Below are 17532 nucleotides of genomic sequence, written 5' to 3'. Positions count from 1 at the left end.
TTGTGATCACTTGGTGCCATGAAGTCTGTAAGCTCTTGCAGTTTTACTCCCAGAAAACTGTGAATTATTTATTTTTTATATTGCAGTAGCACTCAGAGACCCCCGCTAATGTAACTGTACATACTGTTCTTCAGAGAAAGGTCTAATCCATTTGTGTCTTACTAAGTTATTTGTCTTAATATCTTGCATTGGTTATTGATACATTAAAATATTGGTTTTAAATGGGCTAGCTTTGAAATCTGGAATGCCTTGTAGATTCTGTACAATAGGGAACAATCTATAGAAGGTGCATTGCCCTCTCTTATTCCATTCTCGCTCACCTATCCTATTCTATCCCTCTTTATTAACCCTGTGCCAAGCTAAAGGGGTCTTTCAAACACAAATTAAAGAGCCACTTTCTTTATATTCTGAAATCACAGATCTATGTGGCTCTGACAAGGAATAAAAAGCAGAGAAAGTGGCTAAATCTCCAAAGTGTACATAGCAAATCTGCCTTCTAATTGCAACACTGAAACAAAATTAAAGTCCCTGCCTCCCTCTCACACGTCATCCTCTCTCACCCTTCCACCTCCTACGTGAGGGATTAATTTGAGCTAATCCTCGCCTGAGCAAAGTCTTTGGGAAAACGAGGAAGTAAAGTAAAGCCATGGGGGGAAGAAATCTCACACTCGACACTAATAAAGAAATAACTGGTGTCCTACATTATGAATTGGATGAATTTTTAATGGCTGGGAATGCGGTTGATTTATAATGCATCCATCCCACTCTGAAGAGCCCATCACCAGCTGATAATAAATGTCTGGCCCCTTGTATTAAAAGTATCAGTCATTTTACATCATGGCACTATAACTGATGTAGCATATCAAGTGGCGGTGGAGTGGGCCTGGAGCCATGGCAGATGTTGTGTCGGTAGAACAAGCAGGATGGACTTCAGGCCTCATCTTATGTTTTAGATGAGCTCTATGAGGCCAGAACGTGGGTCTCAGCTGAGGAGGCTTTCTGAAAACCTGGCTGGCTGGTTGCAGTCCTTGCACCCCTGTTCCCTAAAAGAAGAGGGAGTTCATGAAACTCAGCTGGGTTTTCCTTTCTTCCCACGTACTCCATTCAGAATGTCCAGCCTGCCTTCTGGGTGAAGGGTCAGCTCTCTGATGTGAAAGCTGCTGGCACAGGGGGAGAAACCCAAGGAAAAGATCTCAGCCCCAGTACCAAGAATTGTATTTAGCACCTTGCAGATTCCCTTCTTGTCCTTGCGTTGCTGTGGCCCTCACAAATCAACGACAAACATAGGTAAGCCCAGGTGCTTCCAACTAGGTCTTATTCAGTGCAGCTCAGTACCCTGTCCCGTGGGTATTACAGCCCGTGCAAACCAGGTCTGTGATGCTGGGCACATGAGTAGGTTGATGATCAATGATCTAGGACAAGGTTCAGGAGCCCATGTTTACTGGGGCGGAGCCCAAGAAGCCCGAGAGAGGCATAGTGCTAGGGGATGCCTTACATTGAGCAAGGCAATGATCCTCAAAGAAGAAGGGTGTTCAGGAGCTTTGGGTGTGTCCTACTCTAGGGTTCTCAGGTAGAAATATTTAGCATTTCATGGCTTCTAAGGGTGCTGGTTACTCCTCCTCACAGCCACTGGTCAGGTAGCAAAGGATCTTTGTCTCCATTTTACAGATGAAAAAGGGCAGAAGGGGAAGTGACATGCATGGGGTTCCAGGGCACGTCTGTTGCATCTTGGACTAGATCCTGGGAGTTGCTGGCTCCTCAGTTATCATTTAGCCCACTAGACCACTCTGAATGTTTACATGCATCTTGTAATTACGTCATAATCACCAAGGAAGCAACTCCCAATTGAGACCAGTTAAGTTAGATCCTTGCCAGTTTGATAGGAGCTGGGCTGAATTGGTGTGCAAGAGTAGCTCCATTTTACAGTCATCATTGCCAAGCACATTAATATGGCATATTCTTTCAAAGGTGCTCATTGCAAAATCACCATGGGAAAGGGTAAGACAATACTGGCCTTGTACAAATGGAAGACTTTTCCTTACTGCCTCTCCTTATTTGGCTTCCTTTCTTGGCTTAACGAATGTAATATAGAACCTGGGATGTCAAACTCACTAACTGATGAAAACAGAGTACTCCAACCTACAGATTTTGTCTTTGCCTGGAGGAAGGAAGAGTTTATTGCTTTATTTATTACATTTCCCCAGAGTAGCATAAATAATATTTTCATAATAGATGTGGACCTTATGAATAATATAGAGTCTTGATCTAAGTAATTGCAATGCTTTTTAACACAAGAGATCTTCAGTGTCAAGTACTATTAATGATCCGCCTTGACTCTCTCTCAATTGCAAACCCCAGCGCTGAAAGAATTTGATACATTTGGGAAAGATTCTAATGCACTTTTCAATCATCTTTTTCTCGTTGGGATACCCTGGAAAAAGTATCCTGTTTGCTGATTTTCTCAGCCTCCCTTGGATTTTGATGACAATCCAGGTTGTGTAGGTTGCTGGAAATCCAAGTCTCTTACATTTGGGACAAATCTGTGACCATCTGTTTGAACTACACATTGGCATTAACAAATCTAAATTTCAGGGACTTTGAATTAATATGTGTATCATACACTAATTCCACTTTTATTGTATACATTGTTTTAGTAAACCTGGTGTGGGTGAAGGGCGCCAGACCCTTCTGGAAACCAAGTTCCTCTCTCCCTAGATCTGGTATAGAAAAGGGAATTGCAGTATTTTGCAGCCAGTATGCCTTGGTTTTGACATGGAGGGACCAAGTTTGGAGACTGGAGGTGGTTCGGCCTTTGTTGCCCATTTGGTCTTTGGCTTGTCATTTGAGGTTGAAGGCAAGTGGGGACAGTTAGTTAGGGGAGACATTTTCTCAAGTGTCTGTATGACTTAGGCATTTCAGATTTTTTTTCCCATGGTGTTTTTTTATGCTGTGGACACTTGTCCACTGGGAAGAAGACTAAGAGCCACCAACCTGTGGGCTGTCAGAGAAGTTTAACTACCTGGCTAGCATGGTGGAACACTTTTCTCAGGGATGTGGTAGAAGCAATTTCCTGAAGTGCTGCAGGAAATTTTGATGAGGCTCTTCCCTTTTGGCAGCAGAACATTGAACCAGTGCCCCACCACGTATGGAGGCGGGGCGGGCTGTGCTGTGCTGCTGGAGATGATTTTTTAAAAACGAAATACAGAACAAATATTCTGGCCAGGCACTTTGTGGTCATTCAAAATGATTGGACACTTTTTGGAAAAGTAAAAGTGTTGGTTGTGACATGATGGTTAAATTCACACATTGTGCCGGTCTGTTTTCCCCGGCAGCCTAAATTAGAAGTACTCCTTGTCACTTGCTGTCCTAAAGTCTTGTCTAGCCTTGCCTCCTATGTGCTATTAAACAGGTGGCTATGTTGTTAGAAATGGTTCCTTTCTAATGTATATGCTGTCTGTAATGCCTTATGATCCTTTGGGAGGAAAAACATTGATGATGTTAATTATTATTAAGATTGAGCACACAATGCCTCTTTAGCAGTTACACTGTCATCTGGGGGGATAATGTTATGGCGGTTGTGGGAATTGCTGTGTGGTCATTTTAATATTACGTTACTGTTCATATAAAACAGGCTTTCATTAAGTGGCCTGGTTGCCCAGTGGTCAGTGCTCCTGAGATGCCTCCCTGCTTAATGTTTTTGAGGCCGCGTGTCCTAGTGCCAGGAGGCATCCTTAAATTAATGGAGCAGTCTTGGAACATTATGGATGCCTTTTCTGTTTTTTCCAGACTTTGCATCTCAAGCCCAGAATCAGATGGTAAATCTTTTGCATTACTCTTTTCCCAGCCAAGTTCCTTTTTAAGTAGTTTTACTTCCTCTTTCCCCCAGCTCCCTTAGGTCTGGAACTCTGGGACGGGAGAACTGAGCCTGCTCAGCAAATACAAGGCATAAATTCAGGCCTGGCCTGTACCGAGAAGAGGCAGGGAAGGGAAGGTCTGGTGACCTTGGATGGTGAGCCATGCAGGGGCTGTGTGGCCTCTCATGTCTTGTGCCAGAGGATATGAGCTGGTATCTCATTAACCCAGCGAGTCTCTTCACATAAATTTTATTGATTGACAGCGTCTCACTCAGAAATTGTCACAATTTGATGCCTCAGTTTCCCCCTTCCCTCTTTGGGCTTCATTCTGGGTGTGGCTTGCACTCTCATTGTGAAGTTCCTCTCTATTGCTTGACATGTAAATTTCAGTGCTGGGGTATGACCATTCTGGGCACTCATATCACACTTCTGGCCACATTTTCAGGTGTCTTAAAACTATTGTGTGAATTGAGTTCCCAGACTGGACACACAAATTGTACACTCATAAATTTACACAAGTGCTCTCAGGCATGAAAATAGCCTTTTGCACATACAGAATTGGTAATGTGAGTATTTAATTGTTTCTCAGGTGGAAGTCATGGCTGTGTGTGTGTGTGTGTGTGTGTGTGTGTGAGAGAGAGAGAGAGAGAGTGAGTGAGTGTATGTCTGTGAGTGAGACAGAGAGAGAGAGAGAGATTTTGCTCTGGAAGTTTTATGAATCAAACTCCTTTTCTTGCCCTTGAGATGTCATCATGCTCCAATTGTTAGAAGAAACAAGGAACCATTTTTGGATGGGTCATGATTGTTTTTTTGGAAGATGAATCTTGAGTTAGATGCTTTTGATCCCTGCTGCTTCATGTGTAGCTCAGGGCTGAAGTTGCATTTATGTTTGATTTTCTAGTATGCTTCATTTTCCTTCTATCCTTTAGTAATTACTGCCTTGAAAAAATTCTCCTTGCTCCTTATGCTATCAGTGCAGCATATTCTGTATTGGTTACAGTGCTCTAATGGCTTAATTTGACTGTGCAGGGTCATGTCTCATTTAATGCTGGCTGGTTTTCTTGTCAATCAATAAAAACTTCATTTTAAAAAAAGGAAAGAAAGTGGGGGCAGAAACCCAGCCATTAGTGAGCTTGGCTGAGACCTACATTACTCACTTGGCTTCCAAGTGGTCGTGCTGCAAAAGCTTGTGTGGTCTACCCTAAGTTGAGCCCTCCAGATTCATTGCTGACTCCTGCCACTGTTAACCAGAAGCAAGGGACAGATCTGAATCACAGAAGGGTCTCCCCTTTTGTCCCCAGGTACAACTGAGCTGCTCCATGGAGGCCTTACTCCAACTGCCTGCATGTCGTTTCAGAGAAGTTTGTTTTCCAGGTCCCATGGCTGTTTACATAACTCTTCCCATGTCCCCAGCTTGATGCCAGGGCTCCAAGCTCTACACCAGAGCCAAGTCGACATTACAAAATTAAATTATTGGTGGTCAGAATGGCACTGCCTCTTCCCAGACCATTGCACAGTGAGCCAAGTGAAGTATGCTGTGGTTTTTGTGCTTCCTTCTGAAGCTTTCGATATTAACCACTGCTAACGGCTGAATAAAGGAGTAAATGGACTGATGTTTCTGGCTTGGCAGAAGGCAGAGTTCCTGGGCTGCTGGAACCAGTGTTGTTCACTGTCATGGAAAGAGGCAGGCAGTTGGGGTTGATGGGCCATTTGAGCGATCTGCAATGGCAGAAGGTGGAATAGCAGACAAGACAGAATTATAGTGTGACCCATCATTACAGGGAGTGGGACAGCAGGTTGAATATTGGCTAAGTTGTGTGAACCTTGAGGACAACTAAGACACTGGATCTCATTAGATCTACAATCTGATTTGTTAACAGAAAAATGTCTATAACAATCCATTACACCTCATTCTCTTTCCTTTTCCTGTTGTTTTCCATATTGAACTATTTCGTTAGTCTCTTTAGAGAAAGCTTCCATCCAGTATCGGACTTAACGTAGAAATCAGAATATCCACTGTGAAAGTTTCCTGCAGAAATTTCACATCCTTGCTGGTCTTCAGGGCGAATCAATGAAAGCAGCTACATGTAGTGCAGCCTGTGATCCTGTGGGTTTCCATTAGCAAGGCACTTTAAATTAAATTAATGAAGATTGCCTATCTCCTAGAACTGGAAGGGACCTTGAAAGGTCATTGAGTCCAGTCCCCTGCCTCCACAGCAGGACCAAGTACCATCCAAGTGCTTGTTGGAAGTGAACTTGAAACCTCTGTGAGGAGTTGGGGGATCATTTGTTTGTCAGTGGAAAGAAGGCTCTTACCCGGGCTTCACTGCTCCCCTGGTTTCGTGCCCACTGCAAAGAGACCCCAGTGGTAACAGCACTGTCTCTCTGTGGTTCCAAGTCTGACTCGGTGAACATAGCCCTTCCTAGGGCTGACAGGAGCTGAAGTGACAAGGCAGTTAGTGAATTAGGGTAGCAGAGTGAAAACCGTTTGGCATTTCTCTCCCAACTCTTCTGGATGCCTTTTAATTAGCATGATTGTAGCGCGCACGATTATGCCACTTTCTCTAGTGCCCCTAGTTGGAATAATGATCCCCCACAGCTCCTTTTGTAACCATTGCGGATCATTGAGAGAGACTCTTGCTAAAAGCAGTAGTAGTAAAAATTCAGCTGCAACGTGCTCAGTGTGACACAGCCATTTCCATGTCTTACATACACCCTTACCACTGTCATTCTCCCACAGCACACCCTCCTAATGGCCTCCCCCTTGCTGTGCCGTCCATACTTACGTCATCCACTTACACAGTCGCTTTCTGTGTTGCTCATACTTAGTGTCAGACATACAGCGAAAAGCCTCCCTACTGCATTCAGTATCACTCACACACACATCACATACGCGCCCTTTGTGGCACTTGCCTGTCCCTGTCATGTGCTTCCACCTCCAACATGCTCAGAGACACACGTACCACACACTGTCTCACATACACAACCTTTCTGTATCACTCATCCCACCTACGCTCACTGCTCTGACACACGTCCACAGACCACAGTCAGTCATGTTCAGTCACCTCTACACAGATATGGAGCCACAACCTTAAATGGATGCGCACTCGCTTGCTTATGCTGTCTCTCTCATGCACTGGACAGCCGAAGTAGTTCTGTCTTGGAGACCTCTGGTACATTGGCCAGTGGCAACTCTTGACTGCCTGAAGCAACAGACAGAACTACCCTGAGAGAGAAATATGTGACGTGGTGGGTTGAAGAATAAAGGAACCTTATTTTGGGTAAAGCTGCTCCCCTCATGACTCCCTTTTTACTTTTTGTAGTGGAGGCAGAATGAGGTGGGGTTCTGGACAGTTACGTTTTAGTCAGTTATAGTGTCCCAAGACCTACCTATCCTGACTCGGGGTGAGTGCTGTCTCTCCTCCTCCGTGGTAAGGTTTGATCGCTGCTTGCTTGTGACACAAATGGGGCAGACAGATACGAAGCTTTGCTCAGAGTTATGTGGTGTGAAATGAGATCTGGCTGAAGTACTTTAAACCCATGGTGCATTTACGTGACTAGAGGGGAGGGAGGGATTAGTTTTTGGCCCAAAGTAAAATTGGGTCAGGCAAGGGCTTGTCCATCATGTGGATTCATGAGGAACAGAGCTGACTGCCATGAGCTCCAGTGCAAAGATTCACAACCGGGCTACTGACAGAAAAAAATTTGCAGGAAAGATTCCTTTGTCATCCTTTAAAAAAATAAAAAAAAAGGCTCCAAATGAAGCAGCCAAATGCATTCAGTCCCTGGCCTTCATTTTCAGCCCTGCAGTGGTGTGCTGGGCCTTCACCAGCCATCCTGTATTGACACTCCATGGAAGGGGCTTCTCATGCGTAAGTCGTCATCCTTGCTTACTCCCCACAAAGCCGACTGCCCGGGACACCCAGACTTTGTCTCCTCTCCACTTTGTTGATTCTCTCTGCTCTGGTGCAGGGGGGTCGCCTTCCTGCTCTTTATCCTTTATTCCTGCAAATAGGCAGGGCTTTGGGCATGTTCCGCAGAAGAGGAGTTTCCAGCCATGCCTCCCTCTGTAGAGTGAGCCATGTGATGCCTGCCTGGTTCACTTGGGGCTATCAGGAACACCTAGGATTATTCTTTAAGAGCAGCTGGTTCCCAGGTCAGGCCTGGGTTCCTATCCTGTGAAGACTTTAGGCAGGGCCGGATTAAGGCATGGGCTACCCAGGCAGCTGCCTGGGGCGCCAACCTATGGGGGGTGCCTGATGGCAGCTGTAAGGGGCGTGCAGCGCCCCTTATAGCTGACATCAGGCACCGCACACCCGGCTCCCGGATCACAGGCTGAAACAGCTACCAGTGGTCACCCTGCAGCGGTCACCCGAGGCAGGGGTCACGTTAACCCCCGCAGCACCGGCCAGCAGCGTCCTTCCCCTGTACAGGCAGGCGCCGTCCGCCCCAGGCGGCCCCGGGCAGCACACCAGCGGTGGTAGTCGGGCTGGGCCGAGCCGGCCACGTGCATCCTGCCACCGCCAGCTCCACGCGCCACTCATGCGCCCTCCCCCAAGCCGGGGTCCAATTAACCTGTCTGCCCAGGGCACCAGAATGGCTCGGTCCGGCCCTGACTGTAGGGTCATTTCTTTGAGGGAAGCATTGGCCTTTTTGTACCCTCCTTTGTGCATGGATTTGAGTGCTATATAGCAAGCATCCTGTTCCCACAAAGGGGGGAAGGCTAGGAGCCTCCCTACGAACCCTTTGGAAGACACTTTTTTCTTGACTATTCGTTTTCTTCACTTTGAATTTTTTCGAGATCCAGATAGTGGAGAGTTGGCAGGAGAAGCAATCTATGGTAGGTTCCTTCTTTTATAAAGTTGTCCGCAGAGTGGAAGCGCTGGAGATGTGCTCTGCGAATGGTAATAACCTCAGTCTGAGTAACTTAAAAATAACAAACTCCTATTACACTAGCTCCCCCCCCCCCCCCCCCGCTGCCCCTCTCTCCTCCCCCCCAGTCTTTTACATTCCCCAGCCCTCAGCAATTTCTGTTCCCATGTAGAACCATGCTGTGTGGCGAACCCTGGTTCCCCTGAGCTCAGCTGGTTCTCTTCATTCTTACAGCACCAGTCCCCATCACCGGTTTAAAAGCTCCCAGACTCCCAGGCTGGTATCGCCTCCCAGGTTTTGTGTCCTTTCCCAGCTACAGGAGGCCATGCTGGAACAGATGGCTGGATGAAAAGATTTAAGCCAATGAAATACTGCCTTGCGCCTCAGTCTCTCCTCTCTTCCTACCTTGTCCATCTGGGAACCCAGAGGGAGGCCTCAGTGAAGGAGACATGAGAAGTACTACATGTCCTGGGCTGCCCAGATGGAGCATTTTTCACTTTAGCACATGTATGTCCTTTGGCTGAGTGCTTTCGTTCCCTCGATGAGTCCCAACCCTTCAGTGGCTGTTTGGTGCTGCCTAGCTCAGTTCCACCTTCAAACATGTGTCCTCCTTTGTGTCTCTTATTATGCTGTGCCAGCCACTTCTGTCATTAGTCCAAGGGGGGCCCTTCAGCCACCTACAGAACAGCTATTGAGTGTTGTTGTCTGGTGGATAATGCAAAGGAATTGCACTCAGGGCTGTTGGGTTACATTCCATTGCTGTTACAGCCTCTCTTATCTTGGACAGGTCGCATCCCTTCTCTGTGCCTCCATTTCCCCATCGGCATAATGGTTGCAACAGCTCCTGTATTCCAGGAGAATTGTGAGGCTTAGCAAACTATGGTTTGTAAAGCCCTTTGAGATTGAAGAGGAATGTTATAATGTGATAGTTGTGCTCCTAACTGGGGGATTTCCTTTACAGGTTGCCTCTTTCACTTGCTATGGAACTGGTAGATCAGCCATCCCATAATTTGTATTAAACACTAATTAAATAATATGTTTAGTCAAAAACAGCTAACTGGGATTCCTTCCCCTTGGGCCCTAATTCTTGGCAGGCTCCTGTATGATTCTGGCAACTCAGAATAAATGGAGATCAATATAACAGTTAGACTGAGTCTGTGTTAGAATCGCACCAGTACCGTGGGGCCAACCTGCTAGGCAAATCAGGATTGCTGTAGAAGAGCTGAGAGGCTCTTTCAAAAAGGTGCCTGGTTCTCAAGTCAGTAGCAGGCTTGGGGGCAGATGTCGAGAGGACAAAAGAATATATTTGAAAATCAAATATGTGGCAATAATGTATCATACCGGTGGTTTTCAAACTTTTTTTCTCATGACCCAGGTGAAGAAAATTGTTGATGCCCATGACCCATCTTAATTCTATCTTTTGACTAGAGTGCAGGCTCCAGGGTGGGGCTGCAGGGATGGGGGTAGAGGGTGCGGGGAGGAGGGAGTGAAGGCTTTGCCTGGGGGTGTGGGCTCTGGGGTGGGGCCAGAAGTGAGAGGTTTGGGATGCAGGCTGTGGGTGGGGACTCTGGGCTGGAGCATGGGGGTGTGGAGTACAGAGGGGTGCAGGCTATGGGATGGAGCTGGGGATGAAGTGTAAAGGTGCAGGAGGGGTTTCTGGATTTGGAGGGGCTCCGGGCTGGGACAGGAGATTGTTGGGGCATCTCCAGCAGCTTCCGGTCAGTGGTGTGGTGGGAGGGTAAGTCAGGCTTCCTTGACCAGTTGACTTCACTGTACCCTGGAAGTGACCAGCGGATGATCCATCTCCACAAGCTGTCCCCGCCCCAAGCTCTGCCTCCACACACCCCTTGGGCACTTCCTGGTTGGTCGCCAGGCATTGCCAAGTAAAAAGGGATGGAGCTCACTTTGGACTTGGTTTGAAATAGGATTAGTTTCACTTTTTGGCTTGCTTTGCTTTTCTATCTTGTGATGGTTGGCTTCTCGCCTCCACCGAGGAGCTGGACCTGTTGCTGGTTGCTTCCAGGGTGCAGTGCAGTCCACGGTGCCAGGTCAAGAAGGAAGCTGGCCTTAGCACCCCTAGTGGTTACCTTGTCACCCTACAGCAGGGTGACCTAGTGCCTGGCTTTCTGCGACCCAGTACTGGGTCCTGACCCGTACTTTGAAAATCCTTGTATTGTGTTGTAAAGCAATGGTCACCAATCTTTTTAAGCATGAGATCATTTTTTGAATTTAAATGCAATCCAAGATCTACCTGAAATCCAAATACCCTTGCCCTGCCTCCTTTGTGCCCCTTCTTTGAGGCCCCATCCCTGCTTACTCCATCCTCCTTCCGTCCCCCACCCTCCCTCATTTTCACCAGTGTGGGGCAGAGGGTTGGGGTGCAGGCTCTGGTCTTAGATTAAGGGATCTAGAGGGGCTCTGAGTTGAGCCCGGGGCAGGCAGTAAGGGGGCCAGAGGAGGTTTGGATGTGGGGTGCTCAGGGCTAGGGCAGGGACTTGGCATGCAGGAGGGGGTTCATGATTGGGGTAAAGTTTTGGGATGTGGGCACCAGCCGGGCACTGCTTACCTCAGGTGGTTCCTGGGTAGTGGTGCAGTGGGGCTAATTCAGGCTCACCCCGTCCTGGCCCTGCACCACTCCCAAAAGCAGACAGCAAACTCCATCACAAGTCCTGTTGTGCCCCCTCTCTGCTCTGTAGCTCCTGAGGGGACAATTCCAAGGCAAAGGGCAGTAAATGCTCAGCAGTCTGCGGGGGGCAGCTGAAGTGTTGGGCTTGATAACCTCTTGGCCAAACCAGTCAGGTTCACCTGTCAGAGGCTCCAAGATCTACCAGTAGATCCCGATCTACTGGTTGGTAACCGCTGCTGTAAAATAACAGCGAGTTAGCCATGTTATTCTGATCTTGGTAAAACAAAAAGAAAAAATACATAGCACTTTAAAGACTAACAAGATAGTTTATTAGGTGATGAGCTTTGGTGGAGCAGACCCACTTCTTCAGATCAAATTCTGAAAGTGAATTAGCATGACCATATATAACAAAGCAATACAATGAAGAAAGTAAATAAATGATGTACTGACAAATCAGATATTAGAACAGAAGGTGGGGGTGAGGGGCAAGGAAAAGATAAGGAAGGAGGAAATAGCTTATTGTAAGTCAATAAGTGGCTACTCTGGAGTTATGCTGTGGTATAGTAGCTCTCAGACATAGCATCTTAATGCTTTGGGGAGTGTAAGAGCAGAGGGAAGAGAAGCTGAGGACAGAGCAATGGGGGGGAAAAAAAGTGCAAAATCAGTGAGGTGGAAAGCTACGTAGAGATGGCTCCTTCTGTCAACTGGAGCTGCAGAGGCGAAGGCTCTTGCACAACACAGTGAAACAATGGTGGGAAGAGCTAGGGATGAGGAGGGTCGAAAGAGACAAAGCTCATGACATTGGGTGGAGAAAATCCGTAGTGCTTTAAAGTCATTTCCTGCGTTCAGGGTTGTTTGTTTTTCATCACTGAGCAGTTTGCTGCACATGTTGCATTGCCTTCATTGCTTGGATGGGCAGGACATTCTGCCCTGTGCACTTCACCACTCAAGAGCCTCTCTCCACTTCAACGTTAGGAGTCTGACCCTATGTGACCGAAAGAAGACTTCAACGCTGTACACTGTGTATCGTGTGTGAAACTGGTGGGTACCTAGTCCTCCCCCTGCACGCAATCCACATACGCTGACTTCAGTCTAATGAAAACAGAGCTGGGGAGGCCTAACTGATCTGGCTGAGTTCCATCATGCACTGGGCCTCTGAGGAGCTTTAAATAGCTACATCACAACATATTTGGGGCCAAATATATGACTCTAATCTTGGCGACACGGGTGCATTAGGAGCAAAACACAGCACCTGCATAGGCTGTAGCCATCTTGACTGTAGTGACAGAACTCAAAGTGATCTTTTTATTTCTGTCACTCACTCTCTCTTAAATTCATTCTTTTTTCCACCTTGGTAAACACTTTCTGCTTCAGGGGCTTTTCTTAAGGAGAGGGGGAGGGATGGGGAATCTTGGATCTCTGCCCTTTAGGCTATCCAGCTACAGCAGTCAGTATCTTGGAACCACTCCATCCACAAAGGAGTTCCAGAGAAAACAATCTTGTGATCCCAGCTAATATGGAAAAGTCTCAGATTCATGGAGGCGACAGCAGAAATGTTCTGGACACAGGAATTCTTGTGACCGAAGGTTTAATGAGTCTGACATAGAGCCTTTAAAGATCCCATGGACACTGAATGGAAAGCTGAGAGCGCTGCTGTCTTCACAAAGAATCGTGGGTGGTTGTAGGGGGTTTTCAGTATTTCTTGTCCTCTGTGTTTTAAGGAGGAGGAAAACGTACATGAAAATGGGATCTTTGTGCTTTAGCTGCTCCTGCTCTTTATTCCACACACACCCCACTTGAGGTCATGTTCCTCTGCTTGTGACATTGCCGTTGGTGCCTGTGTAGAGGACGGGAGATGCCACAAACTGGGAGTTATAACTTCAGCCTGCACCTAAGCCAGAGAGGTGTTAGACAATTTCAGCTCTTGTTGAGGTAAGTGGGAGTTGTTTGTTCAGGCGGTTCTCAGCAATTTATGAGATTGAGCCCATGGAGCATAAACGGCAGTAAAAGGTGAAGCAGCTGCTAATGGACAGAGATCCCGTTTCCATGCAGATGTTCCCAAGAATCAAGCCTCAGGAACAAAGGGAATGGACTGAGATAGTGAAAAGTGATTCTGCCTTTCCAATAGGGATGTTCCAGGACCCATTTTGAAGCTGTTAAATGGGATTGGTTCCTCTCTAACACTGACTTAATATTAGACTTCCTAATGAGCCTAAGTCTCCTCTCAGCTGTGCTGGTGTAAGTCAGTAGAAATTCTCTTAAAGTCAGGGAGTTTGTAACAAGGGTGGAGACGAGAGAAAACTCAGGCCTGGTGGATTTAGCTTGGAGTTTGGAGGAGGCAGCATGGCTCCTCTCTTGTGGGAGAAGGAGAAGCAGCACCTTGGCTCACTTTGTGTTGATCCCCCGTGGCTGGAATTGTAGTTGCAGGCGGGATGAGCCATCCCTGTCCCCTGAAAGTGGGGGAAGGCTCAGGAGCCTCTGCCTCATGCTGGTTGTCTCCCACTATGAACTCCAGGAGACTCTCCCCGAACAGGATGTACAAGTGACTCTCCTAACCCTGAACCCAGACAGCAGTGAACTGCCTTCCCCTGGCTTCAGCACGTCGACTAGACTAGTTGGTACCAAAACGCGCTCCTATCGCTTCTCGTCTTCTCTGATGTCACTCCAAGGAGCACTCCTCTGTGCTGGTAGAGCTATGGGCCAGACTCTGGAGTCTCTCATCATTTGTGCCCATGTTACATGTTCTAATGTAACATGAGAGGAGCCAGGTTGGAAACACATATTTTGGGCCCATGGGCATCTGGTAGCTTAGGGGACGGAAGGCTTTGCCTTCCCAAACTGCCAAGCATGCCCTGCCCGCACTCCACCCCCAGAACGCCTGCTGTAGGCATACTGTGGGTGGAGTGTTGCTGCCCCCAGTGCCCGCAGTCCCTGAGCTCCAGGGCGGGAAGGCTGGAACTGCGTACCCTCCCTGGTGCACCAAGACTGGGGAGGCTCATGCTGCGTGGCCTCCTCCCTCCCCGGTGCGGCTCTGGCCATATGGCCTCCCATTTTCCCCATGTTCAGGGCTGGGAAAGCTGGAGCGTGCACTCCCCTCCTCCCCTCCCTGTAGTGGGAGGGCGGGGCCTCAGTACATGGGGTGGGCCGCCCATGTTGGGCCTTAACTATGAGCCAGCTTAGCGCCGCTCTTATTTCCTGGAGAGTCTCCTCTGCATTGCAAATAGCTAATGTTAATTTGGTACTAGCTTTCTTTCCCAAGAAAGAGAAAAACAACGAGTCACCCTGTCAGTGCTGCTTGTACTGTAACCTATGGTGCTGCAGCGAAAGCAGCTTCCACCCATCCATCCAGCAGGCGGAAGCCAAGTTAACTTGTAAACAATTCCCAGAAGTGTGTCTGTACTGCTAGTGCCCCAGCTGACTATATGCCATTTTCTATATAATCCCCCGGCTACTCTCCCTTTGTGGCACCACCTTCTACTCTCGTCAAATGACATGGGGCACTCTGGGATCTGGTATACACTACTGCGGGTGACTGACTTAAGTTACGCAACTTCAGCTACGCAAATAACATAGGTGAAGTCAGTATACTTACATCTACTTACTGCAGTGTTTTCACTTCTGTGGGTCGATTGCAGACACTTTCCCATCAAGTCCTTTTGACTTCTTATGGATGTGGAGTACTGGAGTTGATGTGAGAGTAATTGGCAGTTGATTTATCATATCTGTACTAGACACGATAAATCAACCTCTATTGGATTGGTCACCCCCTTGATCCAGCCCATAGTGAAAACATGTCACAGGGTTTAAAAAGCCACAGCCTGGATTGCACAAAACTGTTGTCAGGGGGGAGGCAGACAGTTAGGGTACTACAGGGACCCAGCAGGGTAGAGGCTGAGCTCTGGGTTTCTTTTAAAGTAGCAAAAAGGGTTCTGGGGGCTCTTGGAAGGCCAGAAGAGAAACTGGGGAGAGTCAAGGAGGAGGAGAAGGTAAATGGCTAGGGTGAGAAGGGCGATCACATTTACAGATACCCCCAGCCCACCTCTATTCAACAACCACCCCTGCCAGACTGCTTAGGACAAATGCCTGCTCTGACCCTGCCCATCCCAAGATGTTAAACCATCCTGCATCTAGTTACGTGCAAGCCAGACGTGAGCCCCTTTCCTCCCTCACGTGCAGCCAAAAATCTCCACGTATTTGCTCCAATACATTCCTATGACCATTAAGAAAGGTGGCTTCTTGTTGAACTGGTCAACATAGACTAGTGATGGGCAAACGGATGAGGAACTATCATCCGCCTCTTGAACTACTGCCTGTTTTTAGAGTCAGATTTTCCATAAGGCTTTGAAATGCCTGACTGGTCAGTATTTACAAAATATATTGGAGTGTTTTTCTCCTGTTTTCCAGCTGGTACCGTACCAAGTGTTATTTCACAAAACTATTCTCAAGATTTCCCCAGCCTGCTCCAGAAGCAGGAGGTGCCAGAAATCATCTTTCCATGAGATTTCCAAGAGAGTTTTGCAGGAGCTAATGATTTGACCAATAGAACTGATGCTTATCTCAACTCTGAATCTTTTGAGATTCAACCCTAGACATCATTGAGGACATCCTCCATTTGACGTATGACAACAAAGAAGAAAAGCTAGTAAAAGCCGTGTTACTTTCTGATCCATATGAAACAGAGTGGTGGACTGCAGAGTGGGAGAGGAATAGTTGAAAAGGAGCAAAATCTTCCAGGAAAGGAATATAGTTCTGTGACTTCTCCAAGTGTTTTACACACAAGAGAAAGTAAAAGGGCAAGGCTTAAATGCTGTAAAGTTCTGCACACTATCTCATCTTTTGTCTTACTATTTGTAGGTTTGCTTAATCTCCTAAATCTTGGGAAATCAACTTCCACCCAGCACATCCTCACTGTCTCACAATAAGAGAATGAATGTATTCATCCTGAATGTATTCCCATCCCATGCAGATCCAGCATTCTCGCTCTTTTATTATTGTCCATGAGGAACCCTGAAGCCTCCAGGCAGTTCTGGGCTTGCAGAACTTCCCATAGATGTTAATGAAATGAAGCCCTAGGATTTTCCAGCTCCCGGTCTGGATGATTTTTCATATGTCCCTTGCTCAAGGGTCTTGGTGCCCAGTAGGCTTTGGGATTGCTGCACACAGTGGTTTTGCAATAAAATAAAACAGAACTCTTCAGAGACACTTGCTGTTGTTGAAAGTTGACTCTTCTAGCCACCCCCCAGTGAATTTAAAGCACCATTATACTCTGAGGAATGACTGGGTAAAAATGCCATTCTGGGGTGCCATGTTTATTGTCTCCCAATGACTCTGATAATAAACATGCTCAGTTTATACTTTCTTTTCTAACTGGGAGCCCTACAAATTCTGCCTGAGCTCTGAAGACACAAGGGGATCTTTCTCACCAGGATGAAGAGCCTGTTGCTGGAATTCTTGAATAATTTTGGTTCTGATATACCAAATCCAGCTCGCTGTCCCAGAGACATTTTGATTCTGCAAGGCCAACAGCAGTAACAGAAAATTAAAATACTATTTTTTGGCAGCAATGCCAACAGGTCTGACTGCTAAATGCACACAGGGATCTAATGGGGAAGAAAGGGAGAGTTTTATGAAGGTGCTTTTCAGGGTAGAATTGCATGTTACCATTAAAAGAGATGATTTCTTTGTTTGACTTGGATTCAGGGTTTAGTGACAACATGATCTTCTGTTCCTGCTCCTATCATGTATAATCTAGTAGAGGGTACTCCACGTATTGTAATTGAAGGGACAGATTCCCCTCTGCACACTGACTGTATTGGTAGTAGTGACTCCAAAGCTGATATAATCAGTTAGTTCAAGGTCCTTGAGTTGTGTAGAGCTGCTAGAGCAACACGTTCACCCTTAGGGTGCGGCAAAGGCACCCCAGTGATTCCCAGCTATTGGAACAGCTCTGGAGTAGCTGCCATAGATGTATGAGTTCCGAGGCAGTGTTAATGGTCATTGTTGGCCAGACTGGCAGCCTGATGGAGCTAGGATTAGAAAGGCACCAAAGGTAGCTTAAAAGCTACTTTGCCCAGGCTTCACTGACCACAGCTCAGCTGTAGCTCAGGAACTACCTCCTCTGACAACATCTACCATCCTCGCTCCTGCCCATCTCATTCCATGTAACAGGAATATTACCAA

The 17532-nt window shown here is 47.1% G+C and overlaps 1 protein-coding gene across 5 annotated transcripts in view; it reads left to right on the top strand.

Annotated features, from left to right (window-relative positions):
* NTRK3 (neurotrophic receptor tyrosine kinase 3) overlaps positions 1-17532 on the top strand; it is a 386176-nt gene that overhangs the window by 252330 nt on the left and 116314 nt on the right. The window lies entirely within an intron of this gene.

The sequence above is a fragment of the Pelodiscus sinensis genome, chromosome 14 (genome assembly GCF_049634645.1).
Source record: "Pelodiscus sinensis isolate JC-2024 chromosome 14, ASM4963464v1, whole genome shotgun sequence".
In the NCBI taxonomy this organism is placed as follows: Eukaryota; Metazoa; Chordata; order Testudines; family Trionychidae; genus Pelodiscus; species Pelodiscus sinensis.
Note: the sequence above shows the minus strand (reverse complement) of the source record. Positions and strands in the feature narration are given on the sequence as shown.